Source organism: Rhagoletis pomonella, unplaced genomic scaffold, assembly GCF_013731165.1.
Source record: "Rhagoletis pomonella isolate Grant_MI unplaced genomic scaffold, Rhpom_1.0 Rhpom_scaffold_00092, whole genome shotgun sequence".
NCBI classification, from domain to species: domain Eukaryota; kingdom Metazoa; phylum Arthropoda; class Insecta; order Diptera; family Tephritidae; genus Rhagoletis; species Rhagoletis pomonella.
This window is the reverse complement of record NW_023458646.1, coordinates 64,700-71,537: the sequence shown is the minus strand read 5'-3', so window position 1 is coordinate 71,537 and position 6,838 is coordinate 64,700. Positions and strand designations below refer to the sequence as shown.

The following is a 6,838-nucleotide window of genomic DNA, read 5'->3' as shown; positions in this document are numbered from 1 at the left end:
ATCAGTATTGGTTGTTGACGTATGATATGAAATATTTTTTCGTCAACAAGTGCGATATCGATCCGAAACTTGTCGCTAACTGGTTACAGAATCTCCCCCCTGAAAGGCTTCTTCACCCGTCAAATTATTTCTCTTGAAACTTGGATAGCATAAGGTTAAAACTGATAAAATAATATTTCTCTGTTGCGATAAGTCCAAGTGTTTTAGCCGATATCATATAAATTAGTAATAAAAGTTTTTCCTAAACTTGAAATGCATATAATGGCGAAGGTTTAATGTAAAGAATCAGTATAGGGTACCGATAAGGAAGTATTGGGTACCGAAACCTTTTTTAAGTTTTGGGTACCGACAATTCAGCACATCACTACACAGCAGTTTTATTTGCCATCTCAGTTGTCAATCTTACGGTGACGTCAAATTACTCTCATGAATTCTGCTGCAATCGGCGCAATCTTGTGTCTATCATTCTTGGGAAAGTTTAAAAGAGCTTTGCCCGTGGGCAAGGCGGTCCGCATCAGTGATGTAGATACATATCTGTGTTCGTATTGAAAAGTAGCTTATGTCGAAAGGCTGGCTTTAGTATAAATCGGCATTCGCAGCATACGATTGCGAATTATTCACTGGCGCTGAGCCGTTGAACAACTTTTGGCAAATAAACGTGCAAGAAATAATTCCGATACTAGCAAGTCAATATTCTCATTAAGTCTCTTCAAAAAAGTCCTTGTCGTTTAAAGAATAAAGGGAATGCCGCATTATACTAAAGTCAGCCTTTCGACATAAGCTACTTTTCCATACGAACACAGATATATACATACCTGTGTAAGCATACAAAACGTGAAAACCGAAAAACAATTTGTTACTCAAATCCCAGCTCAAGTTCGCTCTAGCTCAAAATATATTCTCACGCTCTAATACTCACTTAAACAAATAAATAATCACTCGTTGCTATCGTGGGGATTCGCAATGCTAGCTCAAGCTAATTTACAAGCCACGTACACAGTGAGCTTCGCACATTGAAGTTTATTTTATTTATTATATCAGATACAATTAATGTTTAATATTTATAAATGGATGAAAATACGAACATACGGCTATGACATAATAGGTCGATAGTCGGAAAATTTATACTGGCAACTTAAAAACAAAGAAGAAGAAAAGAAACAAAAATTTTGTGTGGTATATTAGAATTCCGTTAAAATTAACTCCCTATACTTCAAACAGTGCAATAAGTAAGTGTACAAAGCTCTGTAGTCACAGCCATTTAAAATGTTTATTACTTTAGCCAGATTCAAAACCGTCTCCCCAAAACAGTGTAAGCTCATGTTTTTATAGATTGGACATGTCCCAAGAATGTGGAGTGTATTTTCTGACTCCCCCAAGTTACAAACTGGACAAGCTGCGGATGCGACGTTCTTGAATGTTGTCGCATTTATGTTCAGTAGCCCACCTCTTGCGCGAAAAATTAAACTTAATTGATGAGCCGAAAATTCATCTTTAAAATAGTACTTGTTTGTAGAAAATACATACGGATATAGGTCATGGGTTGTGGTACTTTGTGCTCTTTCTTGAAACAGTTGAGTTGAGTTTTTCGAGTTTCTCAAGCAACAACGGGATGTATGTATTTACAGTGTTAGTAGTAAATTCTGTCAATGGTTCAATATTTGCGCTGTTGATATACTATGGCACTTAGCTACCCAACACGCATTTTGTCTCACCGCCTCCTTGGCCAGAATGCATGGTAGTCTGCTGTCCGGTAAGCTTAAACACCTGGATATGAACAACATATAATTGGGTGTGTTAGAGGGCAAAAATATGAGCTTCTTAATAAAAAACCGCAGGAGATTCTCTACCGATTCCTGTTTATCTATACCCCATATTTGTGCTCCATAAAATAGGATCGATCTTGCAGCTGCGTCGAAAATTTTAATTTTTTTAGATATACAGATATTAATGTATTTTAACCAGGTAGCATTGATGACATTTTTTGATACTAGTAGTTTTTCTTCTAGATGTTTGACATAAGTGAGTTTATAGTTGAGAGTGATACCGAGGTATTTGTATTCGTTCACAATCTCAATATTCTCCTTACCGAAGTTCCAGCTATACCTATAAGGAACTCTGGTACCCTTCCTAAATATCATAATTTTTTTGCTAGATTGACTTTAAGGCCCCACTTTTTGCTATAATCATACATTGCGTCAATCATTTCCTGTAACGACTCCGGAGATTCAGCGAAAGCTTTTCTTGCGTCTCAGCCACAAACACGCCACCGGGTAGACTCTCATTTAAATCGTTGAGATATAGCGAGAAAAGTACTGGGCTTAGCAAACATCCTTCGTCTTACACCTTGGTGGACTCGGACAACTCGTTGTTGAGCAACACTTGGTTTGTTGCATCTACATATAATAAGCGAAGTATTTCAATCATATAACTCGACAATCCGTATGATGCTAGTTTATAAAACATCATGTTGCGTGGAATTGTGTCGAACGCGCAAGAAAAATCAACAAAGAATGCGAAGGTTTTCCGTTTGGCCTTCCAATTCAGTTCAACTATGCTAGTAAGGCTAAAAATATTGTCCACTGTAGAGTAGCCTTTCCGGAAACCAGCCTGAAATTCGTTTAAAACGTTGTTGCAGTCAATCCATGCATATATACGGTTAAGCAAGATTCCCGTGAAAATTTTATATAATGTATCAAGCAACGAAAGTCCCTATAGTTCGCAACAATTTCAGGGTCACTTTTCTTGAAAAGAGTGATTATCACTGCCTTGCGAAATGAAGAGGGAATTTGTTTCTTTAAAAATATTGTATCTAAGATTAACAGCACTTCATCTAAGAGGCCAAAATTTATAAAATTCGTAACTAATTCGATCAAGGCCTGGAGCTTTGTCGTTTTTGCAATTCCTAAGAGCCAGCAATAATTCTCGCATTTCAATTGGAGCGTCTAAGAACGGGTCGATAATCAAACGCATAGCCCAATGGATAGAAATCTCTTGCTCTGGGCGATGCAGGAGGGCCCTGAAGTGAGTGTAGAAATCTGTAAGGGTTAGATTCATTCATTCGTGGACTAGACTGCTTGAGTGAGTTCGCTAAACGCCACCAGTCCCTAGCTTCAGTTACTGTGTTCAACTTATCAATTTCCCTACATCGCCAGCTCAACTTTTTCTGGTTGCATAAATTGACGTATTTTCTGCGGCACGTCGAATGCTTTTTCTTCGCACTTACACTGTTGTGTTTCCGAAAAAGTCTAAGTTGTTTCAATATTTTAGTACGCGCATTAAAACATTCGCAGTCGAACCAGTCATTTTTGGGAGTGAAGAGTTTTTTCCCTGTTTTAAAACTTGACGCGTTTGTTATGCTGTTTGCTAATGCAGACATCCTGTCCGTAATTGGTGCATTTTGGCCCACATTATTATAGTGAAGAGCTGTAGTGAGCTGATAGCGATTACTCTTTAGATTTTTTTGCTTCCAAATTAGCCTTTTGGGGAATTGTAAGTACACAGTTGAAAAACCAACGAGGGTCAAAATAAGTGGCACATGATCTGAAAATTCCTTAGAACCAACGCAGAAACTATCAACTAATGCCAGAAAGTCGAAAGAGGCAATGGCATAATCGATGACTGAAGTGCCCACTGCACCACAGAACGTTAGATCACCCTGGGAGTCGCCTTTCGTTCTACCATTCAAAACAACACCGCCTAGATCATCCACCAGGCTTATCAGTCGTTTTCCTTTCCTATCTAAAACTGAATCTTTAGAGACTCTGCGCTCCACACAGTTTGGCACTTCGTGGAGAAGATTACTTTCTATGCTATGTTCTAGGCCTATCCGGGCATTCAGGTCGCCTATTATTCAAAACGAAGAGGGATGTAGCTTGGACAGGAATTCCTCGAACTTTCAAAACTCGTCATCCCAACTCGTGCAGTTTGTGAACTGGGGTATAAAATAGAAAACAGTTCCATTGAATTGAGCCAATAAAATGACAGTGTGGAAAATAGTCTCAAATTTTAACTTGTATGTGTGTTCAGCTGTTCTCCTAAAACCGTACAGACAACCTCCACTAGCACGACCAGCTTCATGGGTCTTCATGGCGTCAATCCAGTGAAGGTTATAGTTTTTAAAGTAGGAAACAAATTTTGATCTGGCCGCCGTAAGTACATGCGTTTCGTATAAAAAGAAAATATCGAAATTATTTATGTATGTAAAAAAATTAGGAAAATTAAGCTTACTATTTAAATTAGCAACATTATAAGATATTATGCTACACTTTCTTATGCGTTCATTAAAAGTTGTTGTACTGCTTACGGTTTTCTGAGTTGTTAACAGTTTTAATCCATTTTCAGCATAAACGCTACCGGCTTGTGCCTCATAATAAGATTTTCCACTCCTATCTTTGTTTACTTTTTTGTATACCTGTTTTTCTGAGTTCTATCCAGGACAGAGCTGTATGAAAAATCTATATTATTTAGCTTATCTCCATATGTATTTTCAAAAACTGCTCTAGCAGATACATCTTTCCCAGTTAGTACATTTTCCCTATTCCAAGATAGCCATACGTTCCCTATATTAATCCTATCGTCTCTTACTTTATCTTTATGACTACGGTCTACTTTCATAATCTCACTTTTTATTTGCACCATCATCCGCCGTTTTAGCTGCCGATCTGAACTAAGGTCTTTCTTCAAAGATATTGACGTGCCTGCTAGTTTTTTAGAGCTACACAACACTCTTTGCACCATCTCCACTGAACCAACTTCGACAGCAATACCTATTTTCTTGTTATGTTCATATATTATTTTCGATGATTTAATCTTTACGTCAGCAGCACCAAGTTGGTCGAACAACGCTTTAGCTGCTTCCATTGGACCGTTTCCTTTGTCGAGACCTCTGTCAATGATGTTGCATCTCTTCTGGAGGTCAACCACTCGCGCTACTTCCCTTCTGTCTGCCTGCCATTGTTGTTCCAACTGCTTTAGCTTACCCTAAAGGAGTTCATTTTCGGCCCTAAGCGATACTACCTCTGCAGACACTTCAGTTAACTTTTCAGTTACTAATTCTGTTACTAAGTCTGCTTTTGTCGGCATGTTCTTCAGCTTGTCATCCAGCTTTTGGTCCAGTAGTGCCCCCATTAAACCCATTAGGTATCCATTTTACCAACTTGAGTATTCTGAACACTGACAGTATTATCTGGTGATAGTTCTGTAATTTTCCGCTTGCTGCTTTGTTCGCAAACCGAATTTTTGACTGGAGTTCGTCCTAAAGGCATAGTGAAGACGCAGTGTAATGCTTGAAAAAAGTCCGCTATCCCACTGCAGATGGCGCTACGCGTAGTGGGACTTACAAAATGCAGTATATTTAGTATAAATTTGCTACTGTGCTATTTCTCTCAGTATTACGGCAATGATGCTTTGTTGATGCTATGTATGTATGTAAGTCTACGCGATTTTTCCCACACTTAACGCAAACCCAAAGCGCTCTCCTGCACAACAACAATCGCAAAACAGGCACCAAAGTAAAAACCAGTGACGACCAGCGTTGCCGTTTTGGTCCAATTGGATCAAAATTGGTAGCTTCATTCTCCTTTGGTATTTTGGTTGGTTTGATGAAGCTTTTGGTAGGCAAAAATGCTTTGAAAAGTCAATCAAATTGAGCATTAAAACATTGCTTTCAATTTGCTTACACGTTTAAGTTTTCTTTGTTTTTTTCTAAATTTTACTAAGCACACAATTTTCTGCAAACAAAAACTGACTTCCCAAAATATGCTCGATCAGCTGTTGAAATTGAACGAAAATTTGCCTATCGTCTTGAAAGAAAAATTGGTGATAGGCAATATGCCAAATGTGAATGTATGCAAATCGAAACAAAATTTGGATTTTTTTATTGAAATACATAAAATATCAGATTTTGTTTTTCAAACATAAAAATTTTTTGATATGAATTGAATTGTTCTCAAAGATATTTACATTTTTTACAAAAGTTTTTTACGCAATACGTTATTTCTTTTATTTAAAAGCCCGAATTTGTTTTTTTTTTAACCCTAAATATCAGTATGAATGGTTAACAAACACCATAAACAATATTATACTGTCAAATTGTGTAGTTAAAAACCCCTTAAATTCAAAAAATTTCGTTTTAATGATGAACAAAAATTTGGTAGTTTGAAAACTAATTTGGTAGCCGTTTTGGTACCTAAAAATAAACTCAAGTGGCAACACTGGTGACGACGACAAAATGCAGTATATTTAGTATAACTTTGCTACTGTGATATTTCTCTCCACAAAAACTGATGTACATATATGTGTTATTTTTTTTTCTTTTCTTTTTACACTATATTATTAAATTCATTCGAGAGCACACTCAAATCAGACTTCTATTCACACCAGTGTTGCCAGCTTTTTCTCTACTTAGCTGGCGTAGAGGTTACCGTGATCATGAAGGCGGTTCCTCCGGAGCGAGGCTTGGCCATTGCACTTCGGCTGAGTTGACCTTCGCGATTATTCCTAATGCGAATAACTCGTGCGTGCGCAGACAGAAATACACAGTAAACTCATCCCTCTTTGCAGCCACAGATAGAAGCAGACTGTTCTAATAGTTCGCGGAAATAATACACTGAATTATTCTTATAAACCTCTTTTTTTATTCTACATATATTACAAAGCGTGAATGAGATTTATAGTACATCAGAACTTATACTTATTAGGTACATAAAAACATATTACAAACTGACTGATATACATATGAGTGTCATGAGTTGAGGGAAACATGGTGTTACTTACAATATATCTTTGTATACAATATTTGAGGTGAAAATATATTCAGAATTAACTTTTTGATTAA

The 6,838-nt window shown here is 37.2% G+C and overlaps 1 pseudogene; it reads left to right on the top strand.

Annotated features, from left to right (window-relative positions):
- The first annotated feature begins 6,401 nt into the window (after positions 1–6,401).
- Positions 6,402–6,527, top strand: LOC118749944 (annotated as a pseudogene).
- The last annotated feature ends 311 nt before the right edge of the window (positions 6,528–6,838 follow it).